At 34.3% G+C, this 27,391-nt stretch overlaps 1 long non-coding RNA gene across 1 annotated transcript in view; it reads right to left on the reverse strand.

The window, feature by feature from the left end:
* Positions 1–1,284: 1,284 nt before the first annotated feature.
* LOC134475465 (uncharacterized) overlaps positions 1,285–27,391 on the reverse strand; it is a 69,152-nt gene continuing 43,045 nt past the window's right edge. The window contains exon 3 of the long non-coding RNA XR_010046601.1: positions 1,285–3,805. This is a non-coding gene — a long non-coding RNA (uncharacterized LOC134475465). The remainder of the gene's footprint in view (positions 3,806–27,391) is intronic.

Here is a 27,391-nt window from a genome sequence, read left to right on the forward strand (position 1 = left end):
TATTGAATAGGAATTGTGATAGTGGACATCCTTGTCTCATTTCTGATTTTAGAGTGAAGGTTTTCAATTTTTGTCCATTTACTATAATGTTAAATGTTGGTTTTTATGGATGACCTTCATGAGATTAAGGATAAATAACATCTGTTCTGAGTTTCTGTAGGATTTTATCATGAATAACTGTTGGACTTTATCAAAAGGTTTTCCTGCATCTATTGAGAGGATCACGTGACTTTTGTTTTTGGCTCTGTTGATGTGATGTATTACATTTATTGATTTGCACGTGTTTAAACATCTCTGCATTCCTGAAATCAATCCCTCTTGGTTGATATTTTGAAAATTTGCCTCATTCTGTTTGTCAGTATTTTATTGAGAACCTTTGCATCAGTGTTCACTGGTGATATTGTCCTATAGTTCTCATTTTTGGGTGGGTCTTTTTCTGCTTTTGATATCAGAGTGATTGATACTTGCTTCCAGGAATGAGTTAGGGAACACTTCTTTCCTTTCAATTTAATTGAAGAATTTAAGGAGTATTGGTGTCAAGTCTTCTCTCAATTTCTTACAGAATTTAGCTGTGAATCTATCAGGAACTGGGCTTTTCTTTGCTGATAAGTTTTTAATCATGCTTTGAATTACAGTAGCTGATACTGGGCCATGAAAATTTGTTGTATCTTCTTGATTGAGCTTTCATAATTCATATGTTTCTAGAAATTTGTTCATTTCTTCTGTTTTCCATTCTATGTGAGTATATATTTTAAAAGTAGGTATTATGATCTTTTGAATTTCCATGGGATGGGTAGTAATTTTCCCTCTTTTCCTTACTTAGTGCATGAATTTAAGTATTTTCTTTCTTTTTCTTGATAAGGTTGGCTAGAGGTTGATAATTTTGTTTATTCTCTCCCAAAACTAGCTTGTTGATTCATTATTTGTTTGTATTTTTAAATTTCTATTGTATTAATTTCTGCTCTGATTTTACAATTTACTCCCTTCTGTGAGCTTTGGGTTTGACTTGCTCTTCTTTTTCTAGAAGCTTGAGATGAAGCTTTACTTTTTTTTTTTGTGCTCATTGCATTTTCCTTATGTGACTATTTATTGCATATATTTCCCTTTTAGGACCATTTTCATTGTGTCCCACTGACTATGGTGTATAATATCCATATTTTCATTGAATTGTAGGCATTGCTTTATTTCTTGTTTAATTTCACCTGTAACCCCCTGGTTGTTCAGAAGGTTGTTATTTAATTTCTATGTATTTATGCAGATTTTGCAATTTATTTTGCCCTTGATTTCCAATTTCAGTGTAGTATGGTCAGATATTATGCATGGGATAATAAATCCCTTTGCATTTGCTTAAGAATATTTTATGAGTTAATATGTCATCCATCCTGGAGAATTTCCCATGTGCAGCTGAAAAGAATGTATATTCTGATGTGGTTGGGTGGAACACTCTGTAAACACCTACTAAGTCCATTTTCTCAAGGACATGATTCAGTTCTAATATTTCTTTGCTGAGTTTTTCTCTTGTGGATCCCTGTCTTTGTGCTATGTGTGTGTGTGTGTTTTTTTAGTACAGCATATTGTGGGATCTTGTTTCATGATCCATTCTGTCAACTTATTTCTTTTGATAGGTGAATTGAGACCATTTACATTTATGAGTATAATTGATGTGTACTGGCTTGATTTTGCCATGTTATGTTCCAGTTGTTTACTTTCTGTTTTTCCCCTTGTTTAATTGCTTTTCCTATCTGGTGGTTTCTTTTTTTTTCTCTCTTTTTATCAGTGCAGGGAATCAAACTCATGACCACCTGCTTGCAAGGTGCTTATGCTGCTGAGCTAAATTCCTAGCCCCTATCTGGTGGTATCTTTCTGTTGTTCTAGTGATTGAAATCATTTTTATCTCCATCTAGTACGTATTTCAGTACTCTTTCTAGGGTTCTTTTTGTGGACATAAATTTCTTCAGTCATTGTTTGACATAGAAATATCTAATTTTTCTATTAAAGTTGAAAGAGAGTTTTTCTGGGTGTATCAGTCTGGGTGGATAGTTGTTTTATTTCAGGATTGGAAGTACTTCACTCCAAGCTTGTTTTAACAGGAGCATTTGTGCTGAAAAGTCTACTGTGATTCTAATGGTCTTTCCTTGATAGGTGAGTTGTATCATTTTTCTAACAGCTTTTAGTATTCTGTTTTTATGTTGTATATGTAGGATCCTAATTATTATATGTTTGGCTGTAGACTTATGTTGGTTGTGATTGTTTGGCATTCTATATGTCTCACTTATGTGTATATCAGATTTTTGCCCATGTTTGGGAAGTTTTCTGCTATTACTTCTGTGAATAGTTTACCTATGTCATTCATGCTGACTCCTGCAGCTTCACTGATGCCTTTTCATTTCATATTGTTTCTCTTGGTGTCATCTTGAACCTGCTGGATTGTCATTTCATGCTGCTTTGTTGTTTTTAAAAGTTCTAACCTTTCATGATTCCTAACTGTGATCCTGTCCTCAAGGTCTGAAATTCTATCCTCAGCTTCATGTAAATGATTTGTCAGCTTTCAGTAGTATTTTTTATTTCTTATATATCTCTTTGAATTCATTTTAGGTATTCTGCTTTTTTTCTATATTGTTCATTCAAAGTTTCAACAAATTTCCGATACTCTTGTTTTTTTTTTTTAATCTATTTCTTCTCTAGCTATACTGAGCAACTCCTTTACTAAGGCTTTTATTTCTGTCTTTAGGTGAGAAACTATTTCTAATTTGACTTCCTCTATAGCCTCATGGATGTATTTCTTTATATCACTTGCTATCTTTCAGAGATTTCTGGTGTACAACTTTTTAAAGTCCTCTATTTCAATATTGCCTGTACTTGCCCCTGATGTACTAGACATTTGACACTGCACTTTGCTTTTTCATTTTGTCATCTTCAATTTTTGGGCTAATATTTGGTCTTTCAATCCCAATAATCTCAAGTATCATTAACACATATCTTAGGGTCCTACTGTGTGGTTGATGTTTGTCCAATTGTTGAGTACCACATTGTAGAGGAGAGCCGGTCAACTAAATTCCTCCTTCAGGGCCTGTTGGGTGAGTCCTATATTTTTGGTGTGCTGACTAGCCTAGGAATAATGTACTTCTACCATTTGTTCATAGTGTTACTATGTCTTCAGGCTACTCCAGGGTACCAGATCTCCCTGTCTATTGTGTTTGTCTCAACTAAAGCCCTAACATGTCACTAGGTGTTTCCTAGGCCATTTTAATTTGCTCCAAGTTGTGGGAGGCCCTATTGGCATACTCCTCAACCTGTCTGATGTTCTCTGTGTGCAGGAAGGAATCATCAAAATGTTGCCAAGCTCACCAAGGTCTTACAGTTGAAGGGAACTTTACTACTGCTTCTATTTACACACTGAAGACCTCTATTTTAGAGGCAAACTCACCACACTGACTGGAGCCTGTTGAAGTCTTCTGTTTGAGTGAAAAGTTACTGAGTCTCCCATTAACCCAGCTCAGTTAATCCAATGCAGTGCAAGATTATGGGAGGAGGGATGGGAGCTGAAAATCAAGAGCAATACTAGGTCTAGGAGGTGGGAGGATTACCTGAGCACAGCTTCTGGCAGCGTCCCTGGTGGTGGGTCATGCACAAAGTGTTCATGTGTAAGTGGGCTTGGCTGGGAGGTCCAATGGAGGCAGTAAGCCAGACAGCGGGGCACTCAGGAAGTTTGCTGGTGGAGGTAGGCTGGGCCAGGAGGTCCAAGGGAATTGGCAGGATGCATGCTGTTGGAGGCAGGCCTGACTGGGAGGTTCAAAGGCAGTGGCTACAATAAAATAATTGTAACAGAGGATTTTAATACCCCATTGTCACAAAGAAGTAGGTCAAACAGACAAAAAACTCATCAAATGTATATCAGAACTGAGCCAAACGTGTAAGTGGAATTAGTAGATGTTTTCAGAGAGTTCCATACCACAAAATCAGAATATAAATTCTTAGTTGCATATGAGATGTTCCTTAGAATAGACCATATGTTAGCCAATAAACATGTTTAAGAAAACACAAAGGAAGTGAAATTATCCATGCATATTATTAGATATAATGCAGTGGAAAATTGGCAATGAATGGCAAAAGAAACTACAGAAATTCCATACATACATAGAAATTAAACAATACCCTACTGAACAACCAATGGGTCACAGAAGAAACCAAATAAAAATTCAAACAATATCTACAATTAAAGGAAAATACAGATACACAACATGTTGGACATGTGAGGTGCAATGGCAGCAGTTCTAAGGAAGTAACTTATATAGGTGAATTTTCACATCGTCAAAATAGAATAAGCACATATAAAAAACATAACACACCTCAAGTTTCTAGCAAATGATAAGCATATTATGCTCAAAGCTCATAAAAGGGAGTAAATTATGAAGATCAAAGAAGAAATTAATGCAACTGAGTCTAAGAAAACAATACAAAGAACTAATGAAGTGAAGAGTTTGTTCTTTGAAACATTTAATATAATGAGTAAAGCCTTAGGTAATCTCATCAAATCAGAGAAAGTGTAGACTCAAATTCATGCAATTATGAATGAAAAGGGCAAAATTATTACAGATCCTGTGGAAATTCACAAAATATTCAATACCTACTTTGAAAATCTTTAGCCTAATAGGATATAAAGCATAGAAGACATGGACAACTTCCTAGCTGTGCATGAATTACCAAAGTTGAATCAAGAAGATATAGTATTTCTGAATAACCCAATATTAGTTAATAAAATTAAAAATGTAACTAAAAAATTACCACAGAGTAAAGTCCAGGTGCTGATGAATTCACTGCTCAATTCTGCAAGAAATTTAGAGAAGATTTAACACCAATACTTCTGAAAGTCTTTAATGAGATTGAAAGTGAAGCAATAGTACCTAAATCATTTCTGGAAGCAAGTATTACCCTGATACCAAAACCAGAAAAACACCAAAAAAAAAAAAAAAAGGTAGAATCACAGGCCAAAATTTCTAAGGAACTTAAATGCAAAAATTCTCCATAAGATACTAAGAAACAGAATACAGTAAATCATCAAGAAAATCATACAGCATGACCAAGTAGGATTAATTCCAGAAAATCAGGGATGGCTCAAAAGCACAAATAAATAAATCTAATACAGCATATAAACAGAGCCAAAGATGAAATATCACATGATCATTTCAATAGATGCAGAAAAAGTTTTTGACAATTCCAAAACTCATTTATGTTTTAAAAAAGCACTACAGAGAATTGCAAAAATGGTTTTATCTCAACCTCATAACTGCAATCTATGGCATAACAAAAACCAACATCATACTAAATGGACAAAAACTGAAACTTTTTACTCTAAAGTCAGGAACATAACAAAGGACAAATAAAAGGTATGCAGATAGGAAAGGAAGAAGTTGAATTATCATTACTCGAGGATGACATGATTATCTACATAGAAAAGCTCTTCTGAATGACTTCTAAATTTAGTAATCAAATGCAGTAGCATAACTGGAGAAAGAGTCAACATTTCAAAATCAATATCTGTCCTACACGTGTTTAAAAAATTCACTGAGAGAGAAGTTAGGGAAAATAAAGCTTTCATGATAGCATCCAAAAAATAATACAAATAGGAATCAATGTAATGAAGGAAATAAAAAAACATCTAAATTAAAAATTTCACATCTAAAAAAGGAGATTGAACATGATAATCAGAAAATCAAGGAATATCCCTTGCTGTTGGGTAAGAAAAACTGCCATATTGAAAATGAGCATACTTCCAAAATTGTTATACAGATTTAGTTCAATGGCAATCAGAATTTCAACAGTGTATCTCACAGAACGAGGAAAACAATCCGAAAATTCATTTGAAATCATAAGACCTAGCCAAAGGCAAGTTTGAGCAAAAAGGCAATGCAGGGTCACCACCATCACAGACTCGAAATTATACTAAAAGCTACTATGATAAAAATCAGTATGACACTGGCAAGAGAAACAAAATAAAACAAAACAAAAACTGACTTGAGAATCAATAGAACAGTTTAGAAGATACAGAAGCAACTTCAGAGAAGAATTTATTTATTTATTTATTTATTTATTTATTTTTGGTACTGTGGATCTAGCTCACAACCTTGTGTTTGCCAGACAGGCTCTTACACCACTAAGCTAAATCCAGGCCAGAAATAACTTCAGAGATACTTATCTCTGACAAAGGTGCCAAACACATTCAATGGAAGAAAAATAGCCTCTTCAATAAATGGTGCTGGGAACATGGCTTCCCACATGGTGAAGATTAAAATTAGACCCACATGTTTCTTGGTAAAGAAATCAATGCAGTAAACTAACATTGAAGTAGATTAAAGACCTAAACATCAAAACAGAAACATTAAATCTGCTGAAATATAGAATAGATAGAACACTGGAAGATATAGGTGTAGACAAAGACTTCATAAACAAATTCCAAATCAAACAGGATCCAGTACAAAGAATCAACAACTTGGATCTCATCTTATTAAAAACTTTTCCACAGTATGAGAAACCACTGACACAGTGAAAGGACAGCTCACAACAGGGGAAAAAAATGCCAACTGTGCCTCAGACAAAGGATTACTGTATAGAATATATAAAGAACTCAAAAAAGTCAGCTCCCCAAGTTTAAAGACCTATTTAAAAATAGATGTCAAATATGAACACAAACTTCTCAGCTGAACATGTACAAACAGCAAATATATATATATATATATATATATATATATATATATATATAACATTTTCCCACATGCAATATAAACATCATGTACTGCACAAATGTACTAATATTGGCCATTCTGTGTAATTGTTGAGGAAAAATCTTTTCAAAATTAAGTTGTGACTAGGGCTTGTCCAAGGCTTGTGCCTTGTAAAAGATGTCTAGACATATATGACATCATTTTTCATTCTAGAAATGAAAATTATAACAACACTGAAATTCCATGTTACCCCTGAAAGAATGGCTATTATCAAGAAATATGGTGGCAGGGCTTTGAGGAAAGAGAAATCCTTCTCCACTGTTCGTTGGAGCATTGTTGCCACCACTCTAGACATCAGTGTGGAGATTCCTCAAAAAAACAAAATCAGAGGTTCCATATGACCCAGCTATTTCCCTTCTTGACACTTTTCCAAAAGAATTATATGCATTATACGACAGTGATATATGCATACTCATGTTTACAAGCAGCCCAGTTTTTAATAACCAAGTCTTGGAAACAACCCAAATGCTCATCGACTGGTTAATGGACAAAGAAGATGTGTGTGATTTTTTAATGCAGTGGAATACTACTTTGCCATAAAGGATAAGCTTAATGTATTTGTAGGTAATTGCATGCACGTTGAGATCATTTTCTTAAGTGAAATTGAGCACATATATAAATACTGCATTGTTTCTATGGTGTGATAAACTGAAAATGTAAATAAGGACCAAAATGTATAACAGATACTGTGAAACAGGAAATCTTCAAATGTGGAGTGGAAAAAGAGAAGAGAAGGCAGAAATGAAAGAAAGAAAAAGTGAAAAAATGAGAAAAGAAAGAAAAACAGGGAAACAAACTTATAAATGGAGATGGGAAGGAGGGTTGAAGGGGGAGTAGAGGAATGGGGAAAAAGTTATATCATGTATAGGTACAAACATTCTAAATGAATGTGATCACTATGTATGTCTGAAAGGTACCAATGAAATCTGACTGTTTAAAAGTAAAAGCAATTAGAATGGGGAAAGGTAGAAAAATGGAAAGGGGAAATATATTTACACAAGATAGATAAGATAATTGTACTACTAATTCTATCCGTGTGTTGAAAGGAACAGTTAGTGCTTATATTGTTTGATCATTTTGCGTTCCTATATAAGGCAATCTGAGAAATTATTTGGATGATAACAATAAGCAATATAATAACCAGTGTTAATTTTCTAACATCTCATTTTGAAATTCTATATCATTTTTGTTTTTCATTATCTTTAAAATAAAAAAAGTATTATATACATGTACCATCTTCCCAAATGGAATGTGAACATTATGTACTACACACATGTACTAATGTTGAGGACCATTCTGTATAATTGTTGAGGAAAAATCTTTTCATAATTAAGTTGTGACTAGTGCTTGTTCATGGCCTTGTGCCTTATCAAGGAGGTCTGGACATGGTATGTGGGAGCAAACTTCTATATACCTCTGATCACAGTTTAGACCTCAATTTTCCTGTGATACTGTGATGCCCCAGGAAAGATTACATCAACTAAAAATATCCTGGTACCGTGACAACCTAGTAGTAATCAAAATACGTTTTCCCTTTGGGGATAGGACAAACTCATTCTTAACCAGCCCTCTCTCCCCACTGTCTACATCAACATAATATCATATAATCATAGCATGTAATCATAACCTGCCCTCTAAATCATGTGAAATTATTTTCATCAGCATCACTGCCAGCCTCTGAGTCATCTGAAAATCTGTCTGAATATTGTTTGTATTCAATAAATGGTGGCTAGTTTGAAATGTCTCTGTCTCTGACCATCCAGAGACATTCACTTTCCAGTTCTGTCATCATGCATTATTAAATTTGTCTCTGATTCTTATTTCATCCTTATACCACATCTCTCATATGGAAAGTTGCAGATCTTGGCTAGGACTCTGATATATTAATAAACTAAAATAAAAATATAATTATTGTAATGTGCTAAGGCTTGTCATTGCATTATTCTTTCAATGTTCATTTCTTCATTTTTTTCCCTTTGTTTAACTAATCTCCGATATAGATATATTTTTTTCCTTTGATCTTCTTGGTGCTGTTGGGCTCCTTCTATCTGTGTATGATTTCCTTAATTATTTTCTGTAATGCTGGTTTAGTAGTCATGTATTGCCTTACAATTTCTTACCCATGAAACCTTTATTTCTTCATCTGTTTTAATGGTTTGTTTTGCAGGATTAAAGACCCAGCTTAACAACTGTTTTATCTTAGGGCTTAAAAAACTGCTCCAAACTCTCTTTGTCTTTAGGTTTTGTGTTTGTCTTGGTTATTCTACTGCTGTGGGGGAAAAAATCCCTGACACCCACAAGATAAAGAAGGAAATGGTTTTTTTTTTTTTTTTGGATCAAAGTATGTAAATGATTCAGTCCATGGCTGACTGGCTCCAAGGCACGGTGGCATGGCAGAGGAGCTTCATGGAGGGGGAATAGATCATGTCATGACAACAGGAAATAGACAGAGAAAGATCAAGGGAAGAGTAAAGGAGACAGTCCCTTCTGAATCACTCACTTTCTCAGTAACCATCCTCCTCCAACCAGGCTTCAGTTTAAAACATCACAATTATCTATAACCTAATCACTGATGAGTGTCCTAATAAAACATTTAGCTATAAATTAATCCCCTCGTGAGTGCAAGATGCTTGGGATCCAAGCACTTCTCAAAAGCCCTATGCAAACTCTTTTATGTAAAATCTATTTAGTCTATCTCTTAGAGTTTCCCAAGCCAAAATAGTTTCATCATTGCTGAAATGTCCATGTCCAAAGTGTCTTCTTAGATTTATTGCAAACTCTTAGCTATGAGCACCTATACAAGTGAAAAGAAAGTTTAAAACATTGCTGCCATACAAAGGCACAGTGTAAGCAATCCTGATGCCAAAACAAAATAGGGGATAGAAAAAATGGGACCAAAGCAGGAACAAAATCCTAAACACAAACATCAAATCCCATAGGAGTTCTATTCCAAACCCAGGGCAATTTATGGCAAGGCATGAACTCCAAAGGTATGGGTGGCCCACCCCTATTGCACTGTAGTGTTTGCAGCCCTTGGTCTCTCTCTTGAGTTTGCTTTGCCCACTTCTCTTGAATTTGCTTGGATGTTTCACTTGCCTGGAAATTTCCAACATCCTGGCTTCTCCACTGCACTTTTGGCTTCATCCTCACAGTTTCATATGCACAGTTCTCTCAGGGACATAATACCTTGCCTTCCAGGACTTTATCTGAAATATGGATGCAAGATTTCCTGACTACAACTCTTGCATCCTTTATGCATGTGAAAGCAGTGCCATGTAGTTGATGCCATGTTCTGTTGACAGCTAGAGCAGTAGCTGAGACCTTTTGAATCTTCCTGGCTGTTACCAAGTCCTCCAAGTTACAGGATGGCTGAGCACAGGGAACTGAATTCTGGGGAATCAATACCTATTCCATAGACTATGCCACTCTGGAGCATGGTACCCCAGGAGCTCTTTTCTCAAATCAAAGTCCTCTACCTTTGCAATTTTGAGCCTGCAAAGGATGGAATCCTGCTGGCTCTTATGATACGTTCAGGCCATCTTTTCTATTATCCTGTTTTAAAAATTTGTTTTTTAAATGCTAGTGTTTTCAGCAGCCAGATTCTCCTCTGCATTATCTTTGCAGGCCCTATCTTTACTATCACATTCTTTTTGGGCAAACTCAAAGCATTTTAAATTATTCTGCTGAATCATTTCCTCTTGATTCTCAAGGTAGTGCTGACTAAAAGCTCTCAACATTAGCCATGCTTTCTTTGAACATTAAACTGTCTTGAAATTCCTTTCCTTAGGTTAGTCTACTGTGCTAAAACTGTCTCCCACAAAGTCTCTGTACATGCACAGAATGCAGACAGATTTTCTGCCAGAACTTAATACACATACCTGGGAGTCCAACTACCAATGTAAACCCTTTTTCAACTGAGACCTATTAAGGTTGGTCTTTACCAGGTACATCATTGTTAACATGTTGGTCCTCTGAGCTCCCAACAGTATCCTCATCAGGCCCTGTTTAGAGCATTTTAAAGAAAAATTCTAAAACTTAGATAAAGAGAAATGGGTCCAAACTTTTTGTCCGTGTTTTCATGTTTCAGTGACTTTTCTTTTGGGGACTTGTGCTAATGGAATACACCAGACATGGAAAAGTAGTAGTGAATCACAACTAGGGCTTTTGTATTTTAACAAATATGTGATGTTGTGTGAAAGCCAAATCTGTCCTACCTTTGCCACTGGGCAGAGTCAGTCAATGCTGTTTAGTCTGTGTCAGGGCTATAATCATTCCAGTTTTCTTTAGTGTTTTGTGCCCACCTCAACTAACTGCTATCTTCAGCTAGCTTTGTGGCCCATAGTCTTGTGAGATACTCAGCGTGCTCCAGAAGCCCCTATGCCATAGCATGTGGCAAACATACAAGCATATTCTATCTATCTATCTATCTATCTATCTATCTATCTATCTATCTATCCCTTATCATGTTAGCAAATGAAAAATATCAGAGTACTAAGTGCTGTCATGGAAGTAGATATTAAGGGTCAAAGTAGTCGACTGGACTTCAAGCATATTCAGAGTTAACCCCCTCTAAAAACCACAAGCAAACAACTAGGCTTCTCCCTAAGGAGGATACAATCACTGTGCCCTCCACATCTTCAGTTAACCATTGCTGAATTTTCTGAGTAATCCATAACCAGCATTGCCACTATGGGCATACTTCTTATGGCCAACCCTCACCTAATCTCTGCAGTAGGAGGACCCCAGAAATCTTAAAGCATTCTTCTTCTGTGACTTTTGATTCCCAAAGTAGCTCAATCTTAAACAATAAACTCTTTCTAAAAAATGCCTGCTGATTATATCATTTCTTAATATTGTGGAGGCCAAAGTGAATTTCTTCTCCAACACTAGCCTACCTTATTGAGTTACTTTCAGATTAAAGCCATGCACTATATTTGAAGCTTACAATAAGTGTGGACTCTTATTTTTGCTTATTATGCTAGTGTGCTGTTTATCACTGCGGTTGCTAAACCTTGCAGCACTTACCTTATATTTTCTGAGACATATTTCCTTCTCTAGGAGCCAATGCTAACATTCTGAACTTCTTCATTAATTCCTCTGAATTAGCTTCATTTTCTCCAATTTCTCGCTTTCCTCTTTTTTTCCTTGAATCCTACAGTTCTTTTTGTTTCATTTCACTATGTTGTTTGCCAGTTATCTTAGTTTCAGGACCTGGAAAGGTTGTGAATTATTACTGGTTTTTATTCTGCATTTTACTTCCTCTTTTGATGAAGTCTAAAATTATTTATATTAATAAAAATTCCTAAAGGATAAGGTTTCTCTTTTAAGAATGGCAGTTGTAGAATTTTGTCTTTCTCAACAATTTCAATGTTGTAAATGCATTGCTGAGACATCTGTCAAATATTTCCTTATAAATTGCGTGACAGCTTAACAGTTTTTTCCTTTAAGCTATATGCTATGTAAAAGAGCATACTTTTATTCTATAATACTTAATAGGAAATTTAGTTATTCATATTTATAAAATGTGAAAATAATAAAGTAAAATAAAAACTATAACATATCTATTGGGTATTCATATTTGAAATAAGAAAAACAAGGCCTCAAAAATATTAGCACTAAAAAGGTTACTGAGAAAATGGTGAAGTGGTGGGTGACAGTAAGACAAACTTTCTGAAATTCAGAATCTTGACACTGGAAAACAACTTAGAGAACAAAAAGAGAGATAAGCAGTTCCACCAGAGTAAAAAACAATCTGACCAAAAAATTATTGCTAAATATACAGAAAAATTAAAGAAACAATATAATGTAGAGAAGTACAAGGAAATTCTGTATTTTCTCCATGAATTGCACAGCTATAACCAGCTCACTGTAGCTTCCAAGATAAAGTAAAAGGAAAAATTTTTACTTAAGGAGAAAATCTGCAGTAGAACAGACTGCACAAGCAGTAGGTATGATCCACAAGGTGAGCACAAGCTCCTGTCCTCATAGTCTTTCTATAGGCAATAACTGTAGACAGGGTCCATCTTGCAAGAAAAATTATTTTACTGTAGCCTAGACTACTGTGATTTGATGAGTACCTAACCAACCAGATAGAAGAAAAATATACAACTCCAAACTGCTATAACCATCATGTTTCAATTAAAGGAAGAAAAAAATCCTGAGAAGCACTGAATAAGGTCACAACTCATAGGCCCCGGAACCTGAAAGACCGAGATATTACGACTAAATAACAATTCCACTCTTACCACTTTGTCTCCTGACCAACAAAGGTCTATTTAACACAGTTTGTTTAGCTAATACATCATGTTCAGCTCCCAACAAAAAGTTACAAAACATCTTAAAAAGAAAAAGTTTGAAGAAACAGAATAAGTACTGATACGTACTTATTTAAGAAAATTTAAGAAATCAAAACAAATTTAAAATGATAGTTCACTCATGAAGAAAGTACATAACATACCATAACAGATGACTAATATAAAGCAGATATGGAAATTCTAACAAAGTAATGAAAGGAAATGTTAGTAATGATGGATATTTTAGTTAGGTTAATTCAATCATCTCATGTTGTCCCATGTTGTGTATAAATATATATTATTGCATCATTTTATACACCATAAATATACACAATATTTTGTCAGTATTCAAGAAAAAATTTGAAACTGTGAATTCCATACTGAAGATCAAAAATACTGAAACAGGAATTAATAACATTTGATAAGCTCATCAACAGCCTGGGTTTAACTGACAAAAGAATTTGAGTTTTCAAATGTGTCAGTACCAACATACAAAATGTAAATCAAAGAATAATTAAAACTAAAACTCAATATATTATTGAACAACCATGACATAGCTGTATAAAATGTGACATACATGTAATGACAATACAGAGAAAGAAATATAAGTAATATTTGAAGCAATAAACCAATTAAATATGAACTTATACTAGTCATAAATGTATAATGCAAACTTCAGCTCAACAAATGAAAAGATTTTTAAAATTTTGTTCAATATTCTAAAAAAGGAGATTACAGGACTAGAATAAAGCCTCAAAATTCTAAAGGACAGAAAAGTTCAAAATAAAACAGGAAATAAAAAACAAAGGCAGTAAATAAAAAACCATAATAAATGTTGTACATATTGATCCAACTATACCAACAGTCACTTTAAACTTCAGTAGCATAAATACAACAATTCAAAGACAAAGACTGTTAAATGAGATGAGAAAAGAAAACATAACTGCATGCTCTCTATAACAAATCCAAGTTAGAATGTTCATAATGGCTGAATGGAAGCACCATGTGGAAGCTACTCAGAGAAAATCAACTAGAAAGACAGGTAATTAAAAAAAAAAAAGAAAGGAAGCATATACATCTTGATATCAAAATCAATCCAAAATGAGAAGCTTGTAAATCAAATAAAACAGACACAGTACTTTATAAATCAGTGAACCAGCACAAAGAGCTTCCAATGGAACTGCCACCTGTTTGTAGAGCAAGAACTGTCATTGTAGGGAGTTTCAAAAAAACTGCAATACTAAGACTAAATCAAGCCACATAACATACATATATTTAGAATTTGAAGTGCCTTGGCCTTTTTACCTACCTCCACTGCACCCTGGCAACAAATTTGGTTGGCAAGCACACACAGGGCAGAGCAACTGGAAAACTGCTCCCTCCACAATAGTCTACCTGTTTTTGTTTGCACTGTATTATTTATTTGTTTATTTTGATGTGTGACATAGTGGCTAAATGCAAGCACTAATAGCAACAAGGATAGGAATCAACCAGACGTGGTGAAAGTAGTGAGTGAAACAGAATTACTCTCTTTGCCCTCTGACTAGTGGATTGACAGAGAGATACAGAAGCATGGGATTTATGTAGTCTTGGGCCACTGCAGAATAACAAGTGGGAGTTTGACACTCCACATACTGGAGAGGAGATTGAATGGAGATCAAGTATACTTGGGCTGTCTCTGCAGCAGTAAAAGCACCCCACCTCCACTGTATGATACACAACATGATAAGACAGAGATGGGAACAATGGAAGCTGAGAAAGACCTGGGAAGAGACAAATATACATGGGACTGGGAACATCCCTTGGTGGTCTCTCTAAGGGTGCCACAGCAACTGAGAGAATAACAGAGACAAACAGGTTAAGGAGACATGGGTAGTGTGCTGAGAGACATGCAGAAAGATGCTGGCTGAAGACTGGCCTGAACACTAAAATCCCAAGGCCAAGACCAATCTCAAACCCAACATTATTCCTACTGTAGAATTGGCTTGATTACCTAGAAGAATTTTGGGCTCTGACTTGGACACTACCACAGGACTATGGGCACCAGAGGAATTTTCTTGGGGACTGCTCAGGCCCCCAATCTCCTAAAATGAATGTATGGCAAATGGCCTAAATAAAAACAGGCAAGGGACTTATGGTTTGTGGGAAGTCCAGGAAGGTCAAAATTTCCTGGGAGTAAAGACTCTCTAGGAATAAAGTTAAGAGCTTCTCTGAACAGCCCATATTTATTTAGTGTTCAAACAAAGGAATGAGGTACTGAGGGAAGGCAGGAACTGAGGAGGACTTTGGGAAGTTAGTTCCAAGACTTCTCAAATCAGTAAATTTTGCCAGTTAAGAGAAATGTCTGATCTGTAAGGTTGACAGCTCTGTTACTCTAGAATAGAGTATCAACAGCCCATGTCCTCAATTTCCTCAGTTGTGGTGTTATCTTGATTTGAGAGTACTGTGACTGTGAGCCTTTCCCACACAGCCAGATGTCTCTTCACAGTCAGCAAGTTGACATTCATGTAACCTGGTCTTTGACAATTTCTTGTTTCTTTTAGTTTGTTTATTTGTTCCATTTTTCTTTTTCTATTTTTTTTTTTTGGTCATTTAGCTTTTCACTTTTATTCTTTGTTTTGTTCAGTTTGTCTTCTTTTTCTCTTTTCTCAACTGTTTTTCATTTTTTGATTTTCGGGTCAATGAACATTGTCTCCAGTGTTTCATGGTCATATCAATATTCTTTTGCTATTTCCTTCATTCTTTCTCTCCAGCCTGTGCTCCATGGTTTCCTCAGGAGGACAAATGGATGTAGGCAATTGTAAACAAATTAGAAAAAAGTCTTAAACAGGTATGTGACATGGAAAAAATGGTTTTCCCTGAGATCTTTTCAACTTGGAATTTAGTTCAGTCAGTCTTAAATCTAATACGGAGCTTTCTTCCAAAGACTTCTGCCTCAGTCACAGAGAAAATAAAGATGCTTACAGCAGATATCCAACAAGGCAGACACTTTACAAAGGGGCCACTTTGACCAGCACCAGAGTCACCACCCACAGAGGAACTCAGGAATGTTGGGAGCCATTAAAGCTAAAAATTGACCACAAATAAAAGTATGGAGCATGAAATTGCCAAGAAAAAAGAGCAACTGGGGCAAGCCATGTAAAAAAAAGAGGCTTTAGCACAAAAAACACCTAGCTCCATGATGACCTAAACAGTGTGCTGCTAGTCCAATGGGGTGTCATATGACATTAAGTTGCTAAAATGTATAAAGGCCCCTGCCATTCAGGGGCAGTTCTTTTCCTCCCATAAGGAGGATAAGTGCTCCACCTGACCTCAGCTTTGTCTCTTTGTTTTCTCATTCTCTCATGGTCCTTCACCGCAAGAACTGCAAGAATTGCATGGATCACAGCACATGTAAAATACAACCTTTGCACCACTACCTCCTGGGAGAAACTCAGAATCAGATAAAATTGATAGAAAAATTCAGTGGCTTGTATCTGCAAAATTTTAGAGGCTGGTATATGTGACAGCAATGTTGAGGTTGTGAGTTTGAGTTGCTGGGAGAAATACAAAAATCAACACATTCATAGATAAATGGATGGAACTTGAAATCATCATCAAAAGTGAAATAAATCACACACACATGCACACATGTGTGAATATAATTATCTCTCTTGTGTGAAAAACTGAAAATTCAAATAAGAACATAAAAATACAAGAGATATTGTAGAATATGAAAAAAAACATTGAAAGGAAAAGGTAAATAGGGAGGGGAAAGGAAGGAAAGGAAATTTTAAAATGAGAAATTAAAAATGAAATGAGAACTGAGCTTTGTAAATGGGGAGGAGAAAGGGATTTGGCAAGAGGAAATGGAAACGAGGAAAAAATAGGAATCAAGATGTACAGATACAAATTTCCTATAATGAATGTGATCATTTTGTATACCTAAATTGTACCAATAAATGTAAATTTAGGAAAACCCAAATGTCTGATTTGTAAAAACATCATGTTGATCACAGAGGAGGATGTGAACTGTGTCCCAGCTGCACACTCTGGATTGAACTGCATGGATTTCCAGATGGCCTCAAATTTTCCCTTGTGCATGGTGTCACTGTGATCTAAATGTGTAAGAAAAAAACAGCCACCATGTTCCTCACCTCTGCCCATGCATGATGCCCTGGTGCCTGCCCTCTAATATAGAGGAGCAATGTTGCTGCTCCTACATCATCTAATAGTGGCAGTTCCATCATACTGACAATGAAACTGTATGGGCATAATAGCATGTGCCTATAATTACTATAGCTTCAGAGGAGACAGCCCACACACATTCCTCATGTAAGTGGCCTAAATTATCCTGCTTTAATTGACATTTAGAAATATAGATTAAAAACTGAAAACAGAAAAAAAAACTATATCAAATCTTTGCAGCAGGTGCTTTGTTATCTTGGAAACCTGGAACTAGAAGGCAGGACATGGTCCCAGCTGGAGCCTTAGCAGAGTGACAAGTGGTTAGGGCCATAAATGTAATCTGAAAATTATCTAAAAGTTTCTGAAGATGTAATGTTGACCCAAATTGTATTAAATCTTATAGAGATGGGTCACACAAATGCTACTAGAAAAAGATCTGAATAAGTGGCAAAAAGAACGACAGTGAACAAGCTGAGCTATAAATAAAAGAAAAACAGGGTATGGTGTTTTCAAGCTTCTAAAGACAAAATAAAACACAAAAGAAATATTACTTATGAGTAAAAAGTTTCTGCTGCTTCAAATTCTTATCCGAGATCTCTGTTAATTTACTTACAAAGTCTGACTAGTCTATTTATAAACCGCAACTTAAAAATTATAAAAGAGATATTATAATTCAATTAGAACAAATACATCTGAGTGTATGTTGCTTTTATAAACATATTAACTAATGTGTGTTTGTTTGTTTGTATGTCTAATGTATAAAAGCTGTTTTGTTTGAGATAAAAAAAATTTTTATTTTTGCATTTTTGGATTTTTGAAATCATTGTCTATATTTTAACCTGGTTTATAGATGTCATTAAAACCAAAGACATGCTTCCATCCTGATTGTCAGCTGATCATAATGGTAACATTAGCTTTACAAATATAATCCATGTCTTTCTCTTTGCACAATAATTTGAGAGTCTTTCATTGCTCAAAAATAATATGTTAATTACCATTATCTAGCTCTCAGATGTCATTAAATATTTGTTAAAATAATTAAATAGAGACTTAGGACTGTTGGACAGGAGTCCCCTTGTGTGAATGAAAAAGAACCTGTCTAGAAATACCTTATTCTAGATATTGTTCATTAATGGGACCCCAATGATATTCATAACTTAATGGGAGATGCACTCCAATAAATATAGCTACATGTATTATTGTGGTATGTTTATAAAATAAAAGTAATATAGTATGTTTGCATTGGTATTGGTTAAAAGGCTAAATTTTCTATTGGTAAAACAACAAGGTTTCTTTAAAAGATGATCTCGGGACAAACTAAATTAAAAATTATTTTCTATATAGTTATAACATTCATTATGGTTAATCTCATGGTGTATTAAAAGTATTTATGTTGAGTGCCTGAGGTGGCAGTCACTATCATCATCCCTCTGCCATCATGGTAACCTTAGTGAAGGGCACAAGAGGCAGTGGTCACTCTCATTGCCCCTCTGCCATCACAAGAACACAAGTGAATAATGCCAGAGTAGGGAAATCCCTCCTCCCCTTGCTACTGTCAGGAGTGAAGTGAACCACTTAGAAAGGCTGAGACCAGAAGGAACATCAGCAATCAAGTAGTTAGCACAGTCCCAAATAAGACACAATAGATGGAGAGAAGAGACTGGAGATAATGAAAACTATGAAGTAACAATAAAAGTATAAGCCAATAGATGTTTGAGGCCTGCACAAGGTGAGCAGCCAGCTCAGAAAGAGAGCAGAACTTGGCTGAAAACATCCTTGAAGAACAGACTTTGCTCAGAGAGGCCATGATACTGGTGATATGGCTATCTACTACAAAAACTCACAAAGATCATCACAGAAAACAAAATAAAAAATTTGAAATAGAAAATGACAAAATGAAGAGGCAAAATGCAATCTCAGATCTGAAGCCCACACAGAGTAAGTACAGGAGACACTAACAAAGAATAAAATAGAAGACACACACTTGAAATTGCTGAAATCGTAACAACCAAAGTAAAGAAACAAATTCGTGAGAATATAGAGGAAATATTTTCATAAATAATCTCTCAGGTAACAAAAGAAATGTCAACATTTTTAAAGATCAGCAAATCTAGACAGAGATAAATAAGAAAATATATGATGAGAAAAGGAGGATGGAAATCATGAATTATCAATACAGTAATGAAAAAGAATACATGGAATGGATTAAAGCAGATATCTAGGAAGTCAAAAATTCCACTTAAAGCTGGCAAAACTTTTTGAACAAAATTGAAGGCAGACTTTCAGATTTTGAAGAAATGATTGCAGCTACCAATCATGAAAGGAAAGATCTCTATAAAATAACAAAATATTATGAAACGACAGCTACCCATCATGAAAGGAAAGATCTCCTGAAAATAACAAAGTATTATAAAACAATTCAACAGCTACAATACAACACAAAGAAAAATAATATAGTAATAGTGTCAGTGAAAAAGCAAGAGTGAACATGAATGACAAAAATTATTTGCACCAGGAATACAAAAAATTTCCGAAGTATGAGAATAGAAACCAATATAGAGATAACTGAGTCACAGAAGCTCAATTAGTCAAACCAAAATAAGTCTACACTCAGACATATACTAATCACTACGCTAGAAATTCAGCATAATAACAGAACATTAACAGCTATTTGAGGAAAAAAAACAAACACACACACACACACACACACACACACACACATATAAAGATAACCCCCATCAAAATCAAGGCAGACTTCTTAACACAAATTTTCAAGGCAAGGAGAGCTTAGAGTGAAATATTTTTCAAGTAACCAAAAAAGACAACTTCCAAATCAGGTTGATATACTCTGCAAAACTATCTCTCACATTTAATGGGAAAAAAAGATATTTCCATTGCAAAGAACAACTGAAGAAATGCATAACAACTAAAACAACAATACAAAGGATACTGAAAGACATTCCAGACAAAGACAAAATGACAATTCCAAGAATCAAACCAGACAGTAACCACCAAGAAGAGCAAGCAATTAAACAGAAAGGAAAATAGGGAGTAATCAATAGGAAAATAACACGATAAAGACAAACCAAAACACATTAGTTGTTATCATCAATGTAAATAGCCTCAATTCATCAGTAATAGAAAGAACAGACAGATGGAATGGATCAAGAAACAAAATCCAACCATATTCTGTATATAAGAAAAATATTTAACTCAAAAAGAAACTCACAAAGTAAAATCCAAAGGCCAGAAAACAATAATCTAGGTAACAGTAAACCAGAAAAAGCATGGGTAGCTATTTTGATTGAAGGAAATGTGAACTTCAAATGAAGATAATTGAAATGGATAAAAATGCATTATTTTTTACACAATGGAGTATTAGCTATAAATAAGGATAAATGTGAGGCTTTTATAGGTAAATAGATGCAAATAGAGACCATATTAGAGTGAAATGAATTCTCATGTACATGTGTAAATATTGTATTGTCTCCCTAGTGTAAATAAAAAAGAGTAAATAAGATTCAAAATGTACAATACAGATTGTGAAAATGAGAGAGAAAGAAAAAGTACTTGAAAGGAAAGAACAACTGGGGTAGGGGAAAGGAGAAAAGAAAGAAGGGAAAGATTATATATATGTATAATATATATACTTATATATGTGCATATGCAAATATATAAATGATAGATAACTATACTATTAATTTCTGTTAGTTCATCAAATATAAGCTTTGTTTTCATCATCTTACTGTTTGATAAGTTTTTCATGTTGAAATCTTGTAATCTGAGCAACTACTGTCAAAATCAGTTTACAATATATTCAATAGTGTTAATTTCCTATTTTTGAAATTCTGTACCATTTTTATCCTTTTTTCCTCAGTTTTTAAAACCAAAATAAACTTAAAAAATTTTAAAAAATAATTTTAAAAGGTCACCACACACTTGTTAGGAGAAAAACTCAAGGAGGAGAGAGCAGTCATAAATATATATGCACCAAATATGGAAGCATGTAACTATATAAAATAAATTTTAACAGACATGAAAAATGCATATTAAGAACACCACAATTATATTGGGGGACCTCAATAACTCATTGTCACAAAGAGACAGGTCAATAACAAAAAGCTCAGCAAAGAAATAACAGAATTGAACAAAACCTGGGAACCAAAGAACTTAGTATATGTTTACAGAGTGTTCCACTCAACAACATCAGAATACACATTTTCAGCAGCACATGGGATGTTCTCTAACACACACAATTCACTATCCCACAGAATATGCTTAGGTAAAAGGAAATTAATTGAAATTATCCCATGCATATTATATTATCTGGCCATACTGCAATAAAATTAGAAGTTAGTGGCAAAAGAAACCACAAAATCTCCATAAACACATGGAAAATATATAACATCCACATGAACAACAAACAGATCACAGACAAAATTAAAGAAGAAATTATAAAATGCCTACAATCAAATGAAAATGCAAATAAAGTTACGGAAACCTGTGGGATGCAACGAAAACTGTCCTAATAGGTAAATTTATATGAATAGGTAAATTTATATGAATTTTCACATCAGCAAAATAGAATGTACTAAAATAAACAACCTAATGCTACAATCTTAGCTTCTAGAAAAAGAAGAGTAAGTGAAGCCCAAAGACCATACAAGGAAGGTATAAATACCAGAACAGAAATTAACTAAGTTGAATTTAAGAAAATAGTACAAAGAATTAATGAATTACAGAGTTGGTTATTTGAAAGAATAAAAATAATTGATAAGTACCTAATCATCTTTAACAAAACAAAAAAACTCAAATTCATGCAACAAGGAATGAAGAATTTGAAATCACTACAGATACTGTGGAAATTCAGAAGATCATCAATACTTTGAAAATTTTTTCTTGCCAAAGACAGGGAACACAGAAGAAATGGACAGATTCCTAGAAATAGATGAATTGCCAAAGCTGATTTAAGAAGATATAAAAGTTTTGAATAGGCCAATATCAGTTAAATTGAAATTCATTAAATTGAAAATGTGATTAAAATACTACCAAAAAATAAAAGCCCAGGTCTTGACGGATTACTGACTGAACTGTATGAGAATCAAGGAAGACATTATCATTAATTACAGATGACATGGTACTCTACATAGAAGACTAAAAACTCCACCAAAAGACTTCTAGAATTGGTAAATTCAGTAGCATAGTTAAATACAATTAACACTCAAAAATAAAGAGCAATTATGATAAGTTCACTGAGAGAGAGATTAGGGATACCATATCTTTCACAGTTGCAGCTAAAATAGTGAAATATATAGGAATCACTCTAACAAAGGGAATGGAAGATCTATACATTGAAAATTATAACACTCTAAAAGAAAGGTCAAAGAGGATATCAAAAAATAGAAATATATCCCTTGCTTATGGATAGGAAAAATTAACATTGTGAAAATTGTCATACTCCCAAAACTTTTATACAGATTTAAGGCAATCCCAATTCCAATCTCTTTAGCATAAATCACAGATATAAAGAAAACATTACTAAAATTAATTTAGCTACAGAAGAGACCCAGAGTGCCAAAGGCAATCCTGGGCAACAAAGGCAATTCAGCAGGCATCAGAACACCAGACTTGAAATTATATTACAAATCTACTGTCATAAAAATCAGCATGGCACCTGCCAAAAAACAAAAAATAAAACAACCAAAAAAACCCCACCTGACCTGAGGACCAATGGAACAGACTAGAAGTAGTAGACACAACTAAAAACACAGTCACCTTTTCTTTGACAAATTTACAAAACATGTTCACTGGAAGAAAGATAATTTCTTTAATAATGATTTTGGAAAAAATGGTTGTCTATATGCCAAGGATGAAATAAACACCCATGTCTATCACCATAATAAAAATGGATAAAAATTCTAAATATTAAAACAGAAGCACTAAGTCTACTGGAGGATAAACTATGTAGAAATCATGACAAAATAGGAGTAGTCTGAGAGTACATAAACCAAAAGGAAACTGCAAAGGAAGTACTTCACAGGATCAACAATTGGTATGTCACTTATTAAAAAAAATTTCATCTCAAAAGAATACACCAACAGAATGAAAAAAAAAAACCCAGAACATTAGAAAAAATGTTACCCTACTATTCCTCCAGGAAAATACTTCTGTTTAGAACATATAAAGAATTGAAAAAATCAGACCCCCATATTAAAAAAAAAATGAGCCAAAAATGGATATCAGAGATCAGCACACACTTCTCAGATGAAGAAATACAAATGTCAAATAAATGAAATTGTTTAACATCATTGCTCATACAAGAAATGCAAATTAAAACAATCTGAGATTCCTTCACACCCTACAAAGAGTCATTATCATCAAGAAATCAAGCAATAAATTCTGGAGGGGCTTTGAGGAAAAAGGAACTTTTGTCTACTATTCTGTGGCTATAGTGTAATATAACCTTTGTGGAAATCAATGTAGAATTTTCTCAGTAAAATTAGGATTAGTGGTCCAGTTTCCTTTAATTCCCTTTCTGGATATTTTCCCAGGTGCATTAAAAATTTCATAGCACAGTAATGTATGTGCAACAATGTTTATAGAAGCACATCTTGTAAAAGCTACATCTTGTAAACAACTCAAATATCATCAACTGAGGAATGGATTTAAAAGATGTGTTGTTTTTATATAATGAATTAGTAGTCAGTTATAAAGAAAGAGTAAATTGAGGCTCTTATAAGTAGATGAGTGCAACTAGCCTCCATACTTATAAGTGAAATAAACTAGACCCATATGCCCTTATGTGTAAACATCATATTATGTTTCTAGTGTAAGAATCTGAAAAAATAAATGAGACCCAAAATCTACAGTAGATATTGTGAAAATTAAATAAACATCCCTAAATCAAAGAACATCTGAGATGGTTGAAAAGTTAAAAGAAGGAAGGGTAAAGGAAAATATACATATATTTCTACACAAAAATAGCTAAAATAATTTTGCTACTGATTGCCCTTTGTTGACGATAGTGAGTGGTTTGTGCTTATATTGTTTGATCAACTATGTTCATGTGTATACCTTGTAATCTGAGCAAGCATTTTAAAGATAACAATATACAATGTGTTGACCATTGTCAGTTTTCCATTATTTTGTTGTTGAAACTCTGTATCTTTATTTTTATTGTTTTTTGTCTTTAAAATATATGCATGGCCTCCAAGTGTATATGTCCTCTAAGATATAATAAAACCAAGATTCCTTATGGTGATAAATAGTTCCTTTAGAATTAGATATCTGATTTTCTCATGTGCTCCAGTTACTTGTGATAAAGGATATATAGTCAAAGCAACATGAGTTTGCCAATCAAATAATACCCTCACATGTATGTCATATTTGCCACTTTCCTACATTAAGATGAACACTTAAATGTGTTAAAATATCATTATTATTGTCATGCTGACATATTATGTGTCTGTTGATCTCAAGTCTTCTTCACAAACTATTTAATTGTCAGTTAACATTCTACAGGGATGCAAATACTAAAACAGCTATGATAAGAAATAACAGTCCGTGGGGCTGGGGGTTTAGCTCAGCGGCATAAGTGCCTGCCTTGCAAGCAGGCAGTCGTGAGTTCGATCTCTGGTACTGATAAAAACGAAAAAGACAGAAAAAAAAAAAAAGAAATAACAGTCCTCTGGGTGTAATTCATGTTTCAGAATACTTGGTAGGTAAATGAATTTATAATAATCAATTTCACTGCTCCCATTACAATACCAGTGTCACTAATCTTCTCTACTAGGTGCTTACCAATTAAAGTTTAAGGACTAGAACTAGAAAGAATAACTGTACAAAGAGAACATCCAATGTGATGTTCATGGCCAGCTGAAGTCAATGAGGACTCACTACATGCAGGAAAATTTTCTATGAGATCCTACAACATTCATGAGTCACTCAGCCTCCTGATCAGGGAGAAAGTTGGACCTCAGAGGATGGGCATCAATAGGGTGCAGTGTCTAAGGAGAATCACCAAGAGAAAACTGTCTCAAAAGCTTTCACAAAAAACAAAATGATCAAGCAAGGCTATGACCAATTCTGGTTACTGACACTGGCAGAGAAGATAAGAGGCTCTATATATTGTACCAAAGTAGTGTCTGAGAAGAGTTAACTGACCTTGATAGACAGCAAGAAGTTAATTTTAATTGACACAGGTCTCACTTTAACTTGATAATGAATATTCAAAAAATATATACGAAAACAATGAAATTCTTCATCTATAATTGTGCTTCAAAACAACAAAGTTCTCCACCTTCCTACAGCTAAAACTGGAGAAATTTATGACAAAATATTAGTGAGTGATCTCAGAGCCTGAGGATTACAGTTGCTATTCTACTCCCTTAAAAACAATTTGACTCAGCTCTTTCCCAAATCTGGCTTTCTATTTCAGTGCTCATGCCTTGATTATACATACTCTAACTTCTAAAAAGTATTGTTTATTATTGCCTAGAAGCTGCCAAACTCAAACTGATCATACAGGTGAAATGAACACTAAATGTGCTGTACTCTTTTTTCTGGACTCCAATAGATCTACCTTGTAAAGGCAGTTTATAACTGCTAAATCACAATATGATTTTTTCCTCAGGTGCTTTAGATTTGCTCTCTGGAGAAGGTTCCTGAGTACAATCCACTCTACATGAACTATTCTAAGCTTCAATCAGTTAGATAAAAACTATATCCACTTTTCCCTAAGCCACATTTAAATAAAGCTATGCACAAGGGACGATAGTGTAGATTGCTAGGGTAGTTATTAATGTTCAAACAGATAGTGCAGGACTTTTCACACACATACACCTATTTGAAAAACAATTACAGCCAAAGATACATTCATTAAAGGCCAGCCTTTCAAAACTACACTTCTTAAAAATTAATGAAACAAGCAAAAAGAGGGAGAACAGTTGCTTCCTCCCCATAAGTGCAATTAAACCTTGGTACATTTACTATACTTTAAACCCAATTACAGAAAGTAAATCTATTTCACCTGAACTTCATTGGCAAAAAGACAAATTGACAAGGAACACTAGAGCACAAGTCCTATAAATATGTCTAAAACAAAAAGATAGTGCCCTATTACATTAAATAACAAGAGGCCAAGCACATGCTTGAGTGTGAACAGGTCATGAAACACAATTTTGTGTGCAGCAATGAAGAGAGATATCCAAATATATACTGGAGTCTACTGCCATGAAGCTCACTTTGGATTCTACATTGGCTTGATTATATTAATATACTTTTGTCTTTTATTTCTATTACTAGTCTGCTACTGTTGGCATTAAATTCAACAATGCCTAGACCTTTCCAAATAAAAGTCACAGTGTTTGAACTGATGTAATTACAACGTCAAAATGAGGAATTGTTGGGGACTGGACTGTATAAGAGTAAAGCTATAGATCACATCACTGTCTGATTATATTGAGAAAGCTCATATTCTCAGTCTCTGAAGACAAGATAAGCTATAGCTATGGGGAACTGAAACTCAGAATTCAAGATCAATAATCTGTCAACTTCGAAATGAGATAGTGCTACCAACTTTGAGATGACATAGTAGTACTAATTAGAAAGAAGTACTGTTGGAATATATTTGTTCTAAATGCACAAAGTCCTCCTCAGGTCCCTGCCTTTACCACAGCTATTGACTTCAATTTCATGCATGCAACACAATTTGCCACAAACCAAATAAATACTAGCAGTCCAGAGAAGTTTCTGTCTTAACTCCAAGAGTTCTGACCTTCCTGGAGAGTTAAATCAAGTTACAATTTCTCATTTATTAACCCTTAGCTGTACACTCATTTTAGGAGACAGGAAGTCTTATAAGCTCCTGATACATACTAAATCATAAAGCATGCTTAATTAATACAAATAAATTGAAATAATTCCATGTATATTATTTAACCATAGTGTAATCAAATTGTAAATCAATGACAAAACAAGCCACAAAAAGTACATAAGCCCATGGAAACTAAATGATACCCTCCTGAACAAAAAATGAGTTAGAGATGAAATTAAAGGACAAATGAAACAGTATCTACAATTAAATGAAAATATCAATACAATATAACAGAATATATGTAATGCAATGAAAGCAATACCAACAGGAAATTT

Source organism: Cavia porcellus, unplaced genomic scaffold (assembly GCF_034190915.1).
Source record: "Cavia porcellus strain 051 isolate PalLab524CR breed Dunkin Hartley unplaced genomic scaffold, mCavPor4.1 scaffold_3, whole genome shotgun sequence".
Taxonomy (NCBI): Eukaryota; Metazoa; Chordata; class Mammalia; order Rodentia; family Caviidae; genus Cavia; species Cavia porcellus.